The following is a 21598-nucleotide window of genomic DNA, read 5'->3' on the forward strand; positions in this document are numbered from 1 at the left end:
GTTACAATTGTCCTTGGCGATGACGCGTAGTCGAAATTAGCTAATCACACGATTAAATGAAAATCGCATTACAAAAATGGTTCAAATGGCTCTGAGCACTATGGGACTCAACTGCTGAGGTCATTAGTCCCCTAGAACTTAGAACTAACCTAAGGACATCACAAACATCCATGCCCGAGGCAGGATTCGAACCTGCGACCGTAGAATCGCATTACAGCTTACTACGGATCATGATCACGTTTTTAAACATATGGAGGCTGTGAATCCCCAGAAACACAAAATTTTAAATTTTAACTACACGTATAATGCCTCAAGTAATTATGTCACCTTTTTCGACCGATTTGTTATGTGTTATTGCAGTTAGTACGTGCAGCTATCGATTCAAAATTTCTGCCGCAATTGTCGTCCACAGCCTTCACGTGTTGTACTGTCATACCTATCCATCCACAACTATTCCCGCTTTTCCTCTCCAAGGTTGGCTATATTTGGACTTCACAGGGAAGTGTGTTAGCAGATAATTCTTTTGCAAGAGTTGTTGTTGTTGGATGTGCAACGAGCAGTTTAACATAAAGGTGTCCCACAACGCTTACACGAAACATCTGAACGACATGAAGGATACACAATTTCTTGCGCATATAGTTTATACTGTTCAGTAGAGCGGATAATCGATTCAGTTTTACTTACGCATCGCGGTAACCTTGAAGCACGTTTGACATGCTATAATCATCGAAGAAATGATATACGCTTTCAGCAGAGTCGATCATAATTACAGGCGCCTTTTGCAATGGAAATTGCTCATCTAAATCAGGCTGCACTTCTTGTAAACAAAAGTACAAGTCAAGTAACGATGAAGGTACGAGCTGCGGAGATATTCCGAACTGTTTTAAATCTGTAACGGAAGATGTAGCTGTATTATATATTTAGTGGAACAATTAAAGCTTGACTGACATCTTGATTCCCATCTCGTCCTTCAAGTGATGAAGATTTTTTTAGCTGAATAGCAATTACCAATGGACATACTTTAGTACATAATAAAAACAAAACGCATGTTACGGGTACTAGCACTGCGACAGAGTTGACATAAGAGAAATATTGTGCTGATATGCAGATACACGCTTGCAACAAAATAAGTCAAGGGTAAATTTAACTGGAGGAATAATTATGTTTGTACAGCTGCTTAAAGTAGTGTTGTGTGTGTTTACTTCAAATGAATCAAGTGCAATACCCTGCTGTCATATGAATCTTTGCTTAGTAAGGTTTATCAGGAACAGGAACTCTAAGGTTTGTGCAGTTTTATAAAGAGAGTGCTCCTTCGTTTTGAACTGCTTAAAAATGGTTCAAATGGCTCTGAGCACTATGGCACTTAACTCCTGAGGTCATCAGTGCCCTAGAACTTAGAACTACTTAAATCTAACTAACCTAAGGACATCACACACATCCATGCCCGAGGCGGCATTCGAACCTGCGACTTTAGCGGTCGCGCGGTTCCAGACTGCAGCGCCTAGAACCGCTCGACCATCCCGGCCGGCTGAACTGCTTAGAACATGATCATCTTGAAGAGGACCCTCGAGAAAAAAATTATAAGACTGCATCGACAGCACACAATGAGGCGTTAGGCGATCGACCGTTAAAGATTACGAAACATCTGCCGGCACTTGAAAATATATAGGACTAATGTTTTGTTGCTCTGAGTTTCTTTGGAAATCGAAAATGTGTAGATATAAAATCTACGTCGTCCTTCTTGAGCCCCTTATTGGTTCCAAGAGCCTGTTCTGCCATTATAAATTTGATCATCTTGGAACGATACGTGGTGCATATTACAAAACAAGTAAGAGGAGAGAGTGCTAGGAGTCAATGTGGAGGACGAATTTAAAGCAGTCAAATATGGAAACATTGTAATTTATTATTCATCGCATATAAGGATTCCCTGCAGCTGTTAGTGCATTGCTAAGGCGTTATAAATCAATGATCTACTAATGACATGACTGGTCTGGTAGTCTGTGGTAATAATGAAATTCCCATGTGGAGGTTAAAAATGACATTCATGTGAACAGTAGCCCAGTACAAGCTGACACATTTCCTTGCGAAATGAAACGACGGATTAGGCCGGCTGATGTACAAAGAAAATTTTCCAGACGGTCCAGGAGAGAAACTACGAGCGTTGAAAGTCATCATTCGGTACCTGAAATGCTTCGTACCGTTGTTGCTGCTGAGACAGATGCTTGATCATTCTTCCTTCACTTCAGTGAAAAGATAGTTTGTTGTTGTTGTTGTAGCAATGTCAATTGCTGTTGACATCATTCCCTCTGTTTTTAGAGGTGTTCCAAAAATTCTGTGTTCGTGATATACGTGTTATGTTTTCACGTCCTGTACGCTATTTTTGTGTCGGGCTTAGGGATTTTTTCACATTAGTGGAATGTAATTAATGATCGTCATGTGATAACGAGTAATTTTAATTCCATAAACACTGAGAAAATCATAGGTACGAAAAACAATGAATTGTAGGAAACACCGAAGGCCATACGATGGGCTGTACCAATCGTCATCACAAGAGATCTCATCACTGAGGTGTGCAGAAGTCTGACAGATAGCTTGGTGTCGGCTCAAGGTACGCTGAAGGCCTCCAACCCCCACCCCCCTCGCCTTACACACACATTTCATCTGGAACGTGCTCTAAACAATTTACATCCAGAGCATTCGCTGGCCAGCCTTCTGACTTCCGACAAATGCATCGATGAGAACAGCTCGATGTGGTCAGAAATGGTCGCTAATTATAACGAAATACAGACCATATGTACCTCAAAAGCCGCAGATGTGATTAACAGTATTTTTTTACGATGTAATTATACCAATTATCAGTTTCCCTCCATATGAATGTGTCTCGAGAATACTTTTGGAAGCTGAAGTGGGGGTCATCTATAAAGAACACAGCCACTTTCCCACTTAACGGTGCAGTCTCGATGTCTCTCACTTCCGGAACAAAAGGGTGCACCTCAACGTCTGCCATACACACCAATTGCTTTGAGCTTCCGATACACAGTTGGCTGGGAAACTTCAGGCAGTTTTTAGTAACGTCTGCAAACAGTTGCAGATGTTTTTAGAATTATTCCTGCAGTTAATGCCAAGTATTGGCTCTGTCATGGAGTAGACTGAAGTCCAAGAGAATCATGAGGAAGAATCAACACAGTATAAGGTAGGCTACTGAAATACTGAGACATAACGATGTGCATTCGACGTTCTCTGGCCGTGTACGTACTGCGATGCTGAATATCACAGCAGTTAGTTTATTTCAAGAGGGTCTGTGAGCTCTGAAAACATAATTACAGAAGTGGAACAGACAAGTATCGATTTGAGAAACGTTACTGTAAAGAGACCTTGTGTAATACTTCACCTTCCTGTCGGAGGGAGGATATACAAAAGTTTTCAGGGAACACAAGAAATACAGCAATATGTGTAACCAAAAGATGAAAATGATAGAAAATGTATGGAATATAAAGCGAAATGGCTCCGTGCAAAACGCTAAGAAATGGAACATGAAGTAAGCGTACAGAAAAGTCAGTATACAAAAAACACAATTCAGGGTTGTATGATGATATTGACCGCTATTTTCAGCAGATGTACGCCGTTACTCTTCCTATTTACGCTTTTTCTCGATTATGATTAATCTTTGGACATTACTGTATAAGTAGAAATTCCGCGGATTCGGTCACCGTAACTGTTAGGAATCTGGATCAATGACGTGGGTTACAGTGGCCAAAGACGTTCGGTGTGAGTAGTTACTAGTTACCCAATGGTCTCTCCTAAAGAAGGCGGTGGAGAAAATGGTCGTTCGCTCGTCTTCATGTCATTAAAGTGTATGACAGCCCCTAAAGGCTATAATTATTTATGAAAGAATGGAAAGAAAATTCGAGCGGTATTGGAAGGTTGCCAGCTTGCATTCAGAAAAAGTAAGTAAGTCGCAAAAGCAATTCGTACTTTGTGGCTGATAATTAAGCGTTGTATAAAGAAGCATATAGATATTTTGACAACCTTTTGGAACTACCGTAGGCCTCCGACAATGCAGGCTGAAATAAATCTTTCAAATTCCTGAGAAGAGTGAATGAAGCAAGGAAGACAAGAGTTTAATGTACTGCCGACATCGTGGCCATCCTGGTATTTACCTGGAGCGATTTAAAGAAACCACGTGAAACCTAAATCAGGATGGCCGGATGTGGGCTTGAACGATCGCTCTCCAGAATACAGGTCCAGTGTGCTAGCCAATGCTAGTCAGTGAGCAGTCTCGCTCCGTCTGTGAAGAATGTGTTAAAACATACAGGTACAAGAACAATTTACTGTTTCTGTAAAAACAACTCGTATGTACGAAATGGAACATATAAAAGTGTAAAATGAAGAAAGGAAATAACGCTGTCAAAAAGGATCTAAAGAAGGATTACAATACATCGAGTAAGCAATCAAGCAAGTGAAAGGAAGTACTACAAAGGGAACAAAATTGCTAGAAAAATATTCATAAATGTTAAGGTTCGAGCAGTCCTCTTTCCTGCAAGCCACGATGACTTAAAACTGTTAGATAGAACTCCAGTTTATCTGAGAGAACAGACAAAGAATAAATAAGGGCGAGCATAGGAAGGAGAAAAATAGAACGTACGGGAAGTACAGAGGAGAAATGAAAAAAAGCGAGCAAATTCTTCTACACAGGAGGCAGAATAACACATGAAGTGTAGACTACCTTTAACTGCACCTTGGCCGAAGTTGGGAACTGCATATTGCCACCAGTTCGTAATTCGTTTTAACGGAAATGTCAAAAACCTACCTGGGTATTAACGACTAACGAATACGATCCTTGTAATGGTTGGTCAGTAAGCCGACTCACTATTTGCTTTGTTACGACTAAGCACGCACTTGTACTGTAGACATTGTCTGGAGAGTGCATCCTCAGGATAACTGCCAGTCATAGTCGCTGAAGAGCAAGATAATTTATGCCCGACGGGTCATAAACTACGAGCCACTATGAGAGACTTGTAATTCGTAGGATACATTTTCTTTGCTGGCTTTTCCCTGAATATATTTCCTTTTTAATTGGAATTATTCAACTTTACTATCGCTTTTAACTAAATGAAGTGTAAGATTAGTGTCATTTAGCGCTTCCTAGACGATTTGTCTCAGTGAATATTACCGCTAGCGGTGCTTCAGGCCTTGTGCAGTAGTGGTTCACGTCGCTCATTTCCGTGTTGCGGGTTGCCAACAGATACCCGATCACCTACAAGTATCTGTTATTTAGTATTTATCATTCCTGGAAGGCAACCGAAATTTCTAAAGTCTGTAACGTTTGCATATTCTGGAATATTCTGTTTGTATAAACAACAGCACATTCCGTCCAGGATCTCTGTTCTGTTTGTATCTTAGTGTCCGCAATAAATGTGGTTTCAGTTCTCAGTGCTGTTTTTCATTGCATTTGGATGTGGAGATTATGGTTACCACATGATATTATTGGGTACAGGTGCCGGATACTTCAAAACATTTATATCGCTAAAATTTGCTAAGAACAGTCTTGATCGATACGATCTATTGTACGCAGTTCATCTTCAGACCTTGATGGTGACAGGAGCTGGGCTGGCTGGAAGGGAGTTCTAGAGAAACGTCACGTCCCTGTGACTGCAGTGGCTAACGTAAAGGACAGGAGGCTATGGCAAGTATATTCAGGAGACCAATGGATTCCAAAACAACAGTAACTCAGGCACTCATCAGGTATACGTCAGTGTTCTCCAGAGACGCTGGTCAGGACCCGAAGAAATGGCTGAAAAGGTTCGACCGACTAGCCAAACATAACATAAGGAGTATCCAAATTAAAAGGGGACTACAATTATATGTAAAGACATTTTAAAACAATATTACAATTACAGTTAATGTGGAACAACACAATTACACGTAATTGCCATTGACATTGATACACCGACCCCAGCGCTTGAGACCGGAGTGGATGGCTTCGGTGTAGGAACTTCTGTGTTGCTGACGGTTCCAGCTTTCCACAGTGTCCAGCACTACCTTGTCACAAGCCAACCTCTGGTCTTCCAGAGATTGTTTTAAGAGCTGAAGTATGCGAGTCACACGGGGAGATATCGAGGCTCTAAGGAACATGTTCCAGGACCTCCCGTGGAAATTCTTGTAGAAGCTCGAGGGTCTGCTTGGTCAGATGCGGTTCTGGAGAAGGAGAGTCCCGTTTGAGAGTTTGCCCCTGCACTTGTTCTTGGTGTCCTATTTGAGCCACATCAACGTGTTGCAATACTGCTCAGCGTTAAATGTTGCTTCCCGTAGTAGGCAGTCGATGAGTAGATGTATTTCTTCGTCGAGAAAGTAACTGAGCATCACTTTTCCGGCTCTCAGGGCAGACTGGGCTTTCTCCAGACACGGGGTGCCGAGGTGCCGCCCCTCCATTCTCGTCCGTTTGGAGGCAGAGTCGAAGCTGTGACACCCCGTTTCATCGTATGTCAAAATCACAGCAATGAAATCCGTTCCTTGCTCTGCTTATCTCAACAAATGGATCATACAATCTCAGCAATGAAATCCGTTCCTTGCTCTGCTTATCTCAACAAATGGGTCATACATACGCCCTTTCTCGCCGTCTTCCAATCCTTTGAAAAATTTTTGAGCACCCACTGTGCACAAACTTTGCCATTATGTAGCTTCCCATAGATTATGTCATGCACAGTTCCTTATCTTATCGACAGTTCAATAGTAATGTCACGTGTGGTGATCCGACGATTCACCCGTAAGAGGTCCTCCACAGTAGAAATCGTGGTGACAATATGCACCGGCCCAGGGTGTGGCATGTCGAAATTCACGCGGCCCGCCTCATAACGCTGACACCACCAGAATATACTGCGCCACACGAGACACTTCTCTCCGTACATTCTACGTTAAATTTACGAAGCACACTTCCCTTCTCCGTGAAGAAACTGGATAACTGCCCTCTGAGCTGATCCGGAGAAATCCATCACTCAACGAAGTGCGGAAACAGCTCTGCAGAAATGAGGTAATTATTGTGAAGCCGTTAATTACGGCTTGTGCAACTGGAAATACCACCACGCCATCTCTCGGCAAAGACATTCACCCACTGGGATTACATACAACGTCGCTACATCGAAGCTCTCCTTTTCAATTGGGTACACCTTATACAACAGGTGGGATGATGTAATGTTTTTGGTAAATGTGCACTTTAACTTGGACGACACAGCCCAGCAGTCGTACAAGAACCTTCCAGAGATAATAAATACCAAATAACAAGTATTTGTTGGTGATCGGGTTTGAATCAGCTACGTTAACCGCTACTCCTTAAGCTCAGGGCCGGCCACTGCGTGCCGAACTCCACGCGTGCAACGTGTGGAGGCGTGGACGGGGCAAGGCCCGACCTGTCACTCGGTTTTGCTCGGTCCTTCTCGGAAGTTCCCGGAACAGCGCGACATTTCATTTAGCCGTGCGGCATTTTTCGGTCAGCACAACTGAGTCCCGCAGAATCATGGTATCAGAGATGTTTACACTTCGCTATTTGTTCACGGTGTGAACGACGTTCACAGGTTCAGTGACTGTTTGTACAAAAAGTAGCAGTCTAGCGATCTATCATAATAATCGTTTAAAATGAAGGGAATGACAGAAGAGAGGGATGAGAATTCTCAATTCGCATAAGTGACATGTTATGTTTATTTTCTACGAAACGACATTATAATACCATCGAAGGAGAATTTAAACATTTAGATATCAATGAAAGTCCAAAAAATTACAACGGCAGGCAGCCGGGATTAATTGTTCTTTACGTGAAGAACGACATTGTCATAAATTTGTAGGCATGGGGCACTTGAAAAACGTGGTGGTATGAACTATAAAATTCCTGAAGTTGTACTCATTATTCCACAGTCAGTTGCAACAGTTTTCAATGGAAATGAACGAAGAGTATGCAGACATTATATATTTTTGCAAAGTACGTTGGTTAATTTAAAGGGCATTCCTGCAACGATTTTACGGTTTAATACTCGATATTGTTGGATTTATGAAGGAAAAAGGAGTACTGGAACGAAAATTATAACATCCGTAATGGATTGCAGACTTAACAGTGCACTTGATTGCACACTGCCCGCAGTATAGCATTGCAAGGTTTTTTCTTTCCGATTTGATGGGGATGTATCTAAAAAGAAAATCGCGTTGTGGAAAGGAAATATTCTGACAAAGACAATCCAGTTCCCTAAGGTCACTGGCATTAACGAAAGTGTGAGGTTTGAAGAATCCATTGTGGTCTTGCAAAATTACAGCGACAGGTTCTGAGGACACTATCAGTCTTACATCTCTTTTCGGGCTGTTTACAAGGTCATTTGCCGTTGCTGATGAAAGCGTACCTGTGCATGTGCAGACATAACTGATTGACATGTAAGGTAATTCCAATTTCAATGACGGTCTGGGACATCTATATTGGTTACCTCAGGTAAATTTTCCAAGTCTCTGACATGAAGTTGCAAAAGTTCCACAACATTTCGAGGCACATACTTGCGTGAAAGATTTTTTTTTTTTTTCGATTATGAAATTAAGTCAGTCACGATTACATTGCAACTTGTGTATGAAGAACTGTGAAATTGTCTGCATCTATACGTCTGCCGACAGTTTGCACTTGATAAAAATTATAATATGTTTTCAGTGCGCCAAAAATAATTAATTAATACTGAAAACTAGTTTTGTTTGTGATGTGTGTTGTTGAAAAATTTGAAATATAAAACCCAGTCGCATGCAGCACGATTTCACTGCCATTTAAATGCGGCGCGTTCGCTGTTTTCCCCTCTTCCCCCTCCTCACGCTAAGACAGTGTGGCGTGGCGTGGGGGAAATGTGAAGCGAGGTTGAGCGCTTTGGCATTGAGACTGGGCATAGTCTATGAGCCCAAACCTTGGCCGCCCCTGCCTGAAGGTATGCAGCACATCTCATGGCATTCACACCGTTCTTTGTGCTTCAAGGTCGCGAGGCCGAACGAAAATGGATACACTGCTCCTATTTCAACTGATGACTACGTGAAACACGTCATCGCCAGAACAAATGAGGCAACATAGCTGCCTCGTGTACGGACGTCAGACGACAAGAAGAAGGGTTGAGAGAAATATAACACCGGGCACCGACCAGTGAGAGTTTGTATGGATTTTTACATTTGTGTGTCAAACAGCGCTGTTGGAAAATTACTAAAGCGCTAATTTGGATTTTATCGTATACTTCAATGTTTTTCTACGTCGAGGGTTATGACACTTCACCAAGAAGAAAAAGCTCAGATACGTCTTCTGTGTCCTCTGTATGAAGCACTACTACAGTCCTGCGGTGTTTAATCGTCTGTGGGTTCTTTTCATTCAAGGTAACTGAAGTCCCACTTGATGCTCCCAAAGCTTCGAGGGGGGAACTACTTTCCATGCTGATCACAGTGAAGAGAATGTAAGAACGCGATCAGAATGCGAGGATCTTCTAGCTTTGCGACGCAGAGGACCCATAACAAGATCTAGATTCAGGGTGCTGTAGTCGGCTCCAATGATAACTGAAACAACGACGTTGCGCGTTCTAATACATGCGCTGCGGAGTAGCAGTTTGCGTCGCTGGGTGCCATGCTACGTGTCTTTGTTTCAAACACTATCGCCAGCAAATATTTAGTTTTTACCTTTTATAAAAGGTTCTCTAACTTTCTGATGTTTGTAATGCTTACATATTTTGGAATAATCATTTATTATATTAATAACAACACACTTCGTCCAGTTCTTCTGTTCTGACAGTACGTCGGCGTCCATAATACATGTGCCTTCAGTGCTAATTGTTGTATTTCATTCACGATCCTGCTTTAGGATTTGGACTTTGTTATACTGACGACATGACAATATTATTCCTCTGAAAGTCTCGATGGTAGCTCCAGTCGCAGAGTAATGTTTACAGCCAGTGAACTCAGTAAATCATTGTGTTCGGCGATCCATTTTGAGAAAAGTTTCTGTGCTGAATTTTCTGTGGTTTAGTGACTACCAGCTGCAGTCCATTCATCATGCACGCGTGTTACCACTGTTAACTAAACCAGACCTAACTAAAATCTTATACGAACCAGTGACTTCTTTCGTTTAGAGCAGTCATCTTTAACATCTCCATCGTCAGGCCTCACTGTTTCACACTTCCTAATAGATTTATTTTATATTTCTCGTTATGTCATATCTTACCCTTGTTTTGTTTCTTACGTCCAATATTGTGTGTTAATGCTGATGTTTCCGAAACGCTTTGTCTTCCATGTCGATAATTTAAAAAAGGAAAGTAATCATTTCATACTGCATCACTTTTTAAATTCTTGTTGAGTGTACTATGCAAATCACGGAAAAACACTGCAAACTATACTACGGTAAGCGGTTTTTTGAACCGGAAAGGTGACTTCTCGTCGCTAGTGATATGTAGATTCGGAAATACAGAGTGTATCAAAAACATGAGGTTTCACAAGACTATATGTTTTTGCGAATTTTAACTTAAAAATAGGACTACATTTTCAGTAGAGCCGTACGATTTTACAAGGTTATATCTTTAACCTGCATGCACATACATACTTGGCCTATTTTTACAGTAACGTTTAGGACCAAAAGTTTTCCTCTACCTGTCACAGACATTCAATGTGTTCTCTACCCCGGTTCTAGGCGCTTCAGTCCGGAATCTCGCGACTGCTACGGTCGCAGGTTCGAATCCTGTCTCGGACATGGATGTGTGTGATGTCCTTAGGTTAGTTAGGCTTAAGCAGTTCTAAGTTATAGGGGACTGATGACCTCAGATGTTAAGTCTAATAGTGCTCAGAGACATTTGAACAATTTGTTCTCTGCCGGACACACAAAAATCAAGTTGATGCTAGTCACACTCGTCCCATATTTTTCGAGTATGACATTCACTGCTAATGATATGCGGCGTCGGAGTTCATACATTGTCATTGGCAGGGAAAGCACGTAGACGAAGTCTGTCGCAAACAAACCAACGAGGAAACAAAAACAAAAACACTGCAAGAAAAAAATGGTACAAATGGCTCTGAGCACTATGGGACTTAACATCTTAGGCCATCAGTCCCCTAGAACTTAGAACTACTTAAACCTAACTAACCTAAGGACATCACACACATCCATGCCCGAGGCAGGACTCGAACCTGCGATCGTAGCAGTCCCACGGTTCCGGACACTGCGAGATCGGGCGACCTTGAGGACTAGAGATGCAATACCGGACCCGTAAGTGCCTTGTGCTGTAGGGTGTACAGTGCTGTACTCTCTAGGAAATTCACACTCTACAGTTTGGCGAAGGGCATTCAATAAGAAATGCAACATATTTTTTTCTTCAGCCAGTTTCGATTGCAAAAATGAGGAATTTATTAAGGTATATCGTGAAATAAACATAGTATTAAACAGCCAACCGGTTGAACATAAACGGTAGGTACATTGACCTAGGTTTCGAGATCTACTAGGGGTGTGTTCATCAGAATGAAATGTTACTAAATCGTAGCGTTACATTGCTAAAAAGCAGTAGTCAGAATTTGGAGCAGATATGCGCAAGTCAACAGTAAAATAAAACGGTCTAGTCTTTGCCACGAGTGCCTAGCTGGGAACAACACCAAAAGCAATGTAATTTTACGCTTTAGCAAGTTTTCATTCTGATGAAGATACTCCTAATAGATCTCGAAACCTAAGTCAATGTACCTACAGTTCACGTGCAACCGGTTACCCATTTAATCCTTTGTTGAAACTAGTATGAGGTTGCTGAGTAACAGCCATGATCAAAACTGTAATATCGTGAATTATGCCGGCTACAGCCCTTATAGATGCACGAATTTCCGATGCGTAGAGGCGCTATGCGTAGCTCTGAGTCGTTGGGCGAGGCATCTGTTACTATCGCAACAAGGTCGGGCAGATCTGTGCAATCTCCAGCGTGCCGGCTGGCCGCACACAGCTGTGATTCATGCAGTGTTGGGAATGTACGGATCTCTCATTCGAGGTGGGCCACGGATCGCAATCAAACACTTCGAGGCTCAACTGGGCGTCTCTGTTGGTAGTGCCGATACACTCGTCGAACAGCTGGGGTAGTCAAAGGTGTCTGCCCGCTGCGTTCCTCGCCACCTAACAGGAGACCTCAGAGACCATTTCTGCGGCATTGCTTGCGCGTTACGAGACTGATAGTGAAAACTTTTTGTCGAACATCGTCATAGGGGTGAAATATGTGCTCATCATTTCGAACCGGAAACAAAACGGCAATCTATGGAGTGACTCCACACCACTTCTCCTCCGAAGAAAAAGTTCAGAGCCGCACCCTCAGCTGGTAAAGTAATGGCGACGGTCTCCCGGGACTCGTAAGAGATTATTCTGTTTAATGTCCTCCCTCATGGAGCAACGACCAACTATGATGTGTACTGTACTACCGCCAGGAAACTGAAGATACGACTATGGAGTGTTGGCCACAAAAAAGCAGAAGCACTTCTCCCTGACAACGCAAAGCCTTACGCAAGTCTGCTTACCCGGGAGAAGCTCAAAAAACGTCATCCAACCTACAGCCTGGATCTCACACCTTCTGACCTCCACCCGTTGGGCCCAATGAAGGACGTACTCTGCGGGGAGCAGTACGTGAATCATGTTGGGGCGGGCTTACCGACGCAGCAAGACGCTGGCTCCGACGTGGCCAGTAGGGCGGTACCATGCGGACGTATAGGCACTCTCAGTAAGGTGGCGTAAGGCCGTCGCACTACGCTGAGATTACGTTGAAAAATAGAGATTTGTAACCAAAACAGTGGGGAATAATATGGTGCGTTAGAATCTTAAATAACACCAACCTATTTTTAGAGAAAAATGTGTTGCATTACTTATTGGACGCTCCTCGTCACTGACTTGCATCTATTGAAACGGAATACGCAAAATGCCTTTGCTTCTGTGTTATCACTATGTCAACTCAGTGCACGTCTAGTAATAAATGAGCAAGAGCGGGCGAGCTAGCCAGCTTCTTAAGTGAGACTCCTACCAGCAACCGTATGAACTGGAAACTTACAGCTGGCGTCAAGGTGAACTTGAAGGTTCGATACGTAAGCTAAAATTTACTCCAAGTTTCTATCTTCATTTGCATAGAAGGTAGAGTCTTGTGACGTCGGACGGATCTATTCGTAACACAATATATGCTGAATGTGTGTGGTTGCTTTCGTTGGTTGAATGTCAACACAGGTTTTGCAGTACTTCCGCGGCATTTTCCGACTTGTTCAGAGGATGACAATGATCATGATGGTCTGTGGGGTGCTCGACATCATGGTTATCAGTGCCCGTACAATTTCCAAACCTTTTCATTTCCAGTCTCGCCACTTCCCAAATAATGATGAGAAGATGAGGACAACACAAACACCTTGAACTCCGGGTGGAGAAAATCCCCGACTCGGCCGGGAATGCCGGCCGTGGTGGTCTAGCGGTTCTAGGCGCGCAGTTCGGAACCGCGCGGCCGCTACGGTCGCAGGTTCGACTCCTGCCTCGGGCATGGATGTGTGTAATGTCCTAAGGTTAGTTAGGTTTAAGTAGTTCTAAGTTCTAGGGGACTGATGACCACAGTAGTTAAGTCCCGTAGTGCTCAGAGCCATTTGAACCATCGGCTGGGAATCGAAACCGGGACCCCGTGATCCAGAAGCAGCAACGCTAGCCACTGGACGACGAGCTGCGGACTGTTCAGAGGAGCCGTAGCCGTCCAAGGTGTCCTCGCTAGCGTTTCTTTGATAGCAGAACCTGTTACGGATATCACATCCTCAAGCAGTTCACAACAAGCGTAAGTCGTCAAGCCTAATTTGTAAGCAGCCTCTGGCATAAATCTGCAATTTTACTATTTCATTATACTTCGTGGAACCTATAAAACCGTGGATTGCATTTGCACATAATTTCTCTCACGTATATATATAGTCCGGGTATGGATCATTAATTTTACATTTAGTCTAATGCTATCTTTACAGCATTGCTAGAATACAGTGTATCACAGATTTGTTTATTTAGAAGACTGAATCACACATACTTTAATAACTTTACAAAAGGTTCAGTTGTAATCAGTATTAGCGATCATGTCCTTTACTTAAGTACAGTAAGGACACTAGTGATCGTAAAGTACATCCTCGATTGACACCCATGTTACCTCTGCGCCTACTGGACTCTCTATACAAGGTAACACAAATCTCTGTCTCTCAGGAAATTCTCATCTCAATCAAATTCCGTCCAGATATCTCGAATCGAAGCATTTTTTTCGATAAGCCTCGGCGTTTCACCCGAACGAGCGTGATGTAGTGGAGAAGGCGTTGATTTCTTTTTTACTCACACGGATAGCATTATCAAGTTATCGTGATGTTCCTAAACCACAACATCGTTATGTGCAAAAGAATGTTCAGTTCCCACGAAAAGGGCGCTTTCTATTTCATCGTGTATTCTTTCTCATGTGTAATAACATTGCTGTCAGCGAGACATTAAACTACGAACATAGCGGCTTTGCACGTATGTGTTATAGAGAAAAAAGGTGAGAACATCCCTAATACCAGTCTTCAAAAGAATACTGTTTCTGAACCGACGGGAAAATGGTTCAAATGGCTCTGAGCACTATGGGACTTAACATCTCAGGTCATCAGTCCCCTAAACTTAGAACTACTTAAGAGTAACTAACCTAAGGACATTACACACATCCATACGCGAGGCAGGATTCGAACCTGCGACCGTAGCAGCAGCGCGGTTCCGGACTGAAGCGCCTAGAACCGCTGGGCCACAACGGCCGACACCGACGGGAAAAAAAATCGTAACACCAAAAAGGAGTTGTGCCACATAAACAAACATTGGTAGACGTGTTTCTACATCTGAAAGATGATCGCTATTCAAATTTCGCGCCAGTCGCATAAGAGTGGTTGTAGGTGCACCTCTATGAAGATGCAAATCATATTTGATTTAAATACACACTCTAACGGTCCTGAGCGTTAATTACCTTTGAGATTGGACGCGATGAGTTGATGTCAGTCAAGAACGCTTTTAAGGCAACAAACACACCGTTATCAACACATCACTGAGTTTAAACGAGGTCGTGTAACAGATGGGTGTTCCTGCTGCGATACTGCAGAAAAACTTGGCAGGAATGTAGCCACTGTACATGACTGCTGACAGTGGTGGTAACAAGAATGTGCTGGCGCAAGAAGACTGATCTCCGGACGGCCACGTGGCATTGCCGTTAGGGAAGACCATCGCGTTCGGTGTATGACTCAGTCGCATTGTATTGCATTTTCAGCAGCAATCTGAGCAGCAGGTGGCACCACAGTGACTCCACGAACGGTTACAAATCTGTTAATTCAACGGTAGCTACGAACCAGACGCACTACAGTGTCATTCCATTGACCCCAAACCACAGCCATATGCGACTTCAGTTGTATCAAGCGAGAACTCAGTGGAGGGCAGGGTGGAAATCCGTTGTGTTTTCTGATGAAAGTGGTTCTGCCTCGGTGCCAGTGATGGCCGTGCGTTGGTTTGAAGGGTGCCAGTTGAGGGTTTGCAACCAACCTGTCTGCGTGCTGGACACAATGGACCTGCACCTGGACTTACGATATGGGGTCGATTTCTTATGACAGCAGGAGCCTCTTGTGGTTATCCCACGCACCCTGACTACAAAATTTTACGTCAGTCTGGTGATTCGACCTGTTGTGCTGCCATTTCTGAACAGCATTCCAGGGGGTGTCCCAATCGAACACATACGGGACTTCATCGGACGACCACTCCAGCGTCATCCATGAACAGCATTACCGCCCCTGTACTGGCCGACCAAGTGCCACAGACATGGAACTTCATCCCACAAACTGACCTTCGGCCCAATGGGGCACTGTTAAATGGGGCGTTCCCCAAGGGTCGGTGCTGGGGCCACTGCTGTTTCTTATTTATGTAAATGATATGCCTTCTAGTATTAGAGGTGATTCAAAAATATTTCTGTTTGCTGATGACACCACCTTGGTAGTGAAGGATCTTGTGTGTAATATTGAAACATTATCAAATAATGTAGTTCATGATATAAGTTCGTGGCTTGTGGAAAATAATTTGATGCTAAATCACAGTAAGACTCAGTTTTTACAGTTTCTAGCCCACAATTCAACAAGAACTGACATTTTAATCAGACAGAATGGGCATGTTATAAGCGAGACGGAACAGTTCAAGTTCCTAGGCGTACGGATAGATAGTAAGCTGTTGTGGAAAGCCCATGTTCAGGATCTTGTTCAGAAACTAAATGCCGCTTTATTTACCATTAGAACAGTATCTGAAATAAGTGACATTTCAACACGAAAAGTAGTATACTTCGCATATTTTCATACGCTTATGTCATATGGTATTATTTTTTGGGGTAATTCTTCTGATTCAAAAAGGGTATTTTTGGCTCAAAAACGGGCTGTTCGAGCTATGTATGGTGTAAGTTCGAAAACCTCTTGTCCACCCCTATTCAATAGTCTGGGAATTTTGACATTACCCTGACAGTATGTATTTTCTTTAATGTCGTTTGTTGTTAGCAATATTAGCTTATTCCCAAGAGTTAGCAGCTTTCACTCAGTTAATACTAGGCAGAAATCAAATCTGCATGTGGAATGCACTTCCTTGACTCTTGTGCAGAAAGGAGTGCAGTATTCTGCTGCATCCATTTTCAATAAGCTACCACAAGAACTCAAAAATCTTAGCAGTAGCCCAAACACTTTTAAGTCTAAACTGAAGAGTTTCCTCATGGCTCACTCCTTCTATTCTGTCGAGGAGCTCCTGGAAGAGCTAAAAAATTAAGCAAATTCCAGTGTTACATTCTTGATTTCTTTATTTAAACTAACGACTTGTCGCCTGAATATGTTTCTTATATTTCATTTTATCTGTTTCTACAATCCTGTTATAATTTCATGTATTGACTCGTTCCATGACCATGGAGACTTCTCCTAAATGTGGTCCCACGGAACAATAAATAAATAAATAAATAAAAATAAAATAAAATATACGACACTATGCATTGCCGGCCGGGGTGGACGAGCGGTTCTAGGCGCTAAAGTGTGGAACCGCGCGATCGCTACAGTCGCAGGTTCGAATCCTGCTTCGGGCATGAATGTGTGTGATGTACTTAGGTTAGTTAGGTTTAAGTAGTTCTAAGTTCTAGGGGACTGATGACCTCAGACGTTAAGTCCCATAGTGCGCAGAGCCAACACTATGCATTCTCGTCTGCATGCTTGCATTTAACAGTCTGGAAGTTACGCCGGTTATTAATGTACCAGCATTTCCATAGCTGCAGTAGCTTATCTCGAGCTTACATTAACCTGTGCTTTTGCAATGTTAACCACTTAAATATGTTACTTTGACAAATGTATTCTCGAAATTTAATTACTCTACATTGATTATTTTTTGGTGTTCCGACTTTTTTCCGTCAGTGTATTTACACGTAGAGAATGGTTCGAGAAGCACATAACCGGTTCATGAATTAATAATCCGCTGTAGAACTTGAATAACAATGTAATTTATCTTTCATGTTTTTTTTTTCAAAATAGCTGATTTTCATTTATTATTTCGCTGATGACGTGCTGAATAGGACTGCAACCTGCATGATGTCGCAAGACAGTAGCTGTTCCAGCTACACAGTCGTTTTACCTTTGTGTGGATACGTGCTGGTATGTAAATTGTTTTCCTAGCAGCGTTGTCTGTTTTTCACTGTGTTGCATAAGTCACGTACATCAAACAGGATCGTCCTAAGCCACATATATGTCTTCAACTGACATCACGATTGGTCGTCGGAACAGGCAGATCTATAACTCAATTGAAAATGATACTGGAAATGGAGGTAGCTGACGCGTTTATTAGTAGCGACCACCTGGGCTGAGCTGAGCTTGCGTGACTAGGTGTTCGTTGCGGTGCGGCGATATAAAGTATTACGCAGGTCTCAAGTAGACACTCTGTGAGCAAGGAAGAAAATTATGTTCCGTTCACTGTGCTCTCTATAACTTACTATTATTATTGAATGAAACGAGATAGCGACTCCTAGGAATTTTGAAATTTAAGGAAATGAAAAGTTTTTCTCTGGTGATAGCTTTTTAGTGCAGGGACTGTATCTCGAGTGACATGAACAGAAAGTTATAAACCTGTTATAGACCTGATTTATGACTACATCGAACACGACGTGCATTGGCAGTGTGGCAGTACCATCCAGTTAAGGACTAGGAATCATTTTACGCTGGGATCATTAATTTCAAGAGTGAATCCGGTGCCTGAAAAGAGCAGCACGCTGTACCCTGCCTGATCAGAAGTGCTAATATTAGACGTCTCCACCTTTCGCTTTTATGAATGTTTGACTTTGCTGGGGAACTTTGAATGTGTTAATGGTTGTGGATGAATGACGGCCCATCCTTCCTCAAGAGCCGAAACCGGAGAAGGTGGTGATGATGGACGCTGGGGTCGGGAGCAAAGTTCATAGGTGTTCCATTGGATTGAGGTCGGGGGACTGGGGAGGCTAATCCTTTTCAGTAATGTAATTGTCCACGAACGATTGCCTCACAGATCCTGCTTTGTGACAGGGTGCATTGTCATGCTGGTACAAAAAATCACCGTTTCTGAACTGTTCATCTGTTGTACGCAGTACGCAGTGCTGGATGTGTTCATACCTTAGTGAATTTAGCGTTTCCTTAATGTCAATAAAGGGACCACGTCATAACCACCTTCTCCGTACTTCACTGTTAGCACTAAACATGATGGCAGGTAACCCTCTCTAAGCATTCGCCAAACCCAAACCCTTCCACCAGATTCCAGCAGGGTATAGCATGATTCATCACTCCAAATCTTTTGTTTCCAATCGTCCCCATCCAGTGGCACCACTTTTTACAGCCACTCCAACCGCCACTTACGCATTGACCAGAAATATGTGGCTCATGAGGAGCTGCTCGACTCTTTTACTCCATTCTTTTTAACTCCCTGAGCGTAGCCACTGTGCTAGCCATACTGCTGGTAGCCCTTTGGAACTCACGAGTGATCCAGTCCACTGATTTCACGCGATTTTTCATAACCATTATCAGCAATGCCCGACGGTCCCTGTTCTTCAGTGGATAAGGTCTTCCTGGTCCCGGTTTAGCTGTGGTTGTTCGTTCGTTTTTTCACTTCACAATCATATCAGCAATAGTCAACTTGAGTAGCATTATAACGGTCGAAGTAATCCTGAGGGATTACTCTGGCGATATGCAACGTCCAGTCCACAGTAGAAGTTAGTGAGCTCTGCTGACCGAGCCATTCCTCTGTGATTGCTTCTCTACTGACAACACAATATTCCTCGCCTCCTTTTATTCAGGCGTGATGACTGCACGGCACAAAGCGTTACGCCTCGCCAGGGCCCGTCAACACCGACATTGGACTGTTAATGACTGGAAACATGTTGCCTGGTCGCACGAATCTCGTTTCAAATTGTATCGAGCTGACGGATGTGTACGGGTATGGAGAAAACCTTATGAATCCATGGACCCTGCAGGGGACTGTTCAAGCTGGTGGAGGCTCTGTAATGGTGTGGAGCGTGTGGAGTTTGAGTGATATGGTATGCCTGCTACGTAAGGATACGATTCTGGCAGGCAATACGTACGTAAGCATCCCATCCGATCACCTGCATCCACTCATGTCCATTGTGTATTCCGACGGACTTGGGCAATTCCAGCAGGACAATGCGACAGCCCACACGCCCAGAATTGCTACAGAATGGTGCCAAGAACGCAATTCTTAAACACTTACGCTGGCTTCCAAACTGCCCAGACACGAACATTATTGAACATTTCTGGGATGCCTTGCAATGTGCTGTTCAGAAGAGATCTCTACCTACTCTTACGGATTTATGGACAGCCCTGCAGGATTCGTGGTATCAATTCCCTCCACAGCAATATTTCAGATATTAGTCGAGTCGATGCCATGTCGTGTTTCGGCACTTCTGTGTGCTCGCTGGGCCCTGCAGGATATTAGGCAGATGTAACAGTTTCTTTGGATCTTTAGTGGGTGATAAGACTAGCTGATAAAACCCGGTGTTGTCTGGATATTTATTTATTCCAACTTCTATTAGTCCATCTCCTCCTTCCTCCCCTATGCTCCACCCATTCTCCCTCTCTTTATCCACCTATCCTCACTCCTCCCTCTATCCATTCTCCTGTCCCTATCCATGAGCTGCACCTCTCCCTCTCTCTGTCCATTTCCACCACCTCTTCTCTCTGTCCATCTGCACCACTCCTCACCCCTCTATTTCTTCCCTCTTTGTCCATCTCTTTGTCCCACCTCCCATCTCCTCCTCCTTCTTTCTCTCTCTTTCTCAATCTCCGCCTTCTCTTTCTGGGTTCCCCCTTCCTCTATCCTCCTCGTCCTCCCCCTCTTCACGTTCATCTCCTCCCTGTTCCTTTGTGTGTTCGTCTCCTTCTCTCGCCTCGCCCTGTTCATCTCCTCACCTTCCATTTCTCTGCCCATTTCCTCTCCCACCTCATCAATGTTCATCTCCTTCTCCCCCCATCTTTCTGCCTGTCTCTCCCTCCCCCTACCTTTTTCCATCTCCTCCTCTTCCCTCTGCCTGTCCATTTCTCTGTCCCCTACCTCTGCCCGTCTGTACCTGTCTCATCCTTTCCTCTCTACGTCTGTCCATATCCTCGTACTCCCTTCTCTCACCCACCACGTTGTCACACTCGTCCCAATAGTCTCGTGATTGTTACCTCTAAAGTATTCCTTTTCAGATTGTAACATATATATATGCACCAGATTTGACTGAAATACTTTCCAGGGTTAAGGATGTGCTTTTTATCCACGGATTTTCTCGCATACTCACGTATCACATATATTTCACACATATTTAACACATTTCACACGTATTTGTGCACATATTACACCTGTATGTTTACTGGATTTCACACTGCAGTTTTATTTCCACGCAGCTTAATGTTCATGACGTCGCACCTCCTAAACTATGTGCTACAAAATGATATAATTTTGCTGGTACATCCAGTGGTACATACTGTCTGCGAAATGTGCTGTGAATGGGGGTAGCAGTAAAGCAGTAATAAACTAAATCGCCAGGCACGACGCGGCAGTTTCTCGCGCACCTCAGTGTTTATCACGTCATATTTCCTGAACTATCTGTCGCAAAATGACATACTCGTATTTTTGTAGCCATATTCAGCGGCATATGTGCATATTGTCTGCGAAATGTGTTGCGATTAAAGTAACAAATTAAGATGTCATACATGATGTAGCAGTTTTTCACGGTACTCAGTACTTAACGTCAGGCCTCCTGCGCTATGTATCGTACAATGATGTATTCTTTTCTAGGTACATTCAGCGGCAAATTTCTGTAATGTCTGCGGAATATGTTGCGAATGTAGGTAGTGCCAACGAAGCAATAAATTTAAACGACTAGCATGATGCGGTAGTTTTTCACGCATTCAGTGTTTATAACGTCGTAGCTCATGAACTAAGTGCTGTTCAATTATGTAATTTTTCTGGCACATTCAGTGGTTTATGTGAATACTGTCTGCAAAATGCGTCACGAAGAAGTAATAAATTAAAACAGCGTGCTTCATG

Source organism: Schistocerca serialis, chromosome 1 (genome assembly GCF_023864345.2).
Source record: "Schistocerca serialis cubense isolate TAMUIC-IGC-003099 chromosome 1, iqSchSeri2.2, whole genome shotgun sequence".
NCBI lineage: Eukaryota > Metazoa > Arthropoda > Insecta > Orthoptera > Acrididae > Schistocerca > Schistocerca serialis.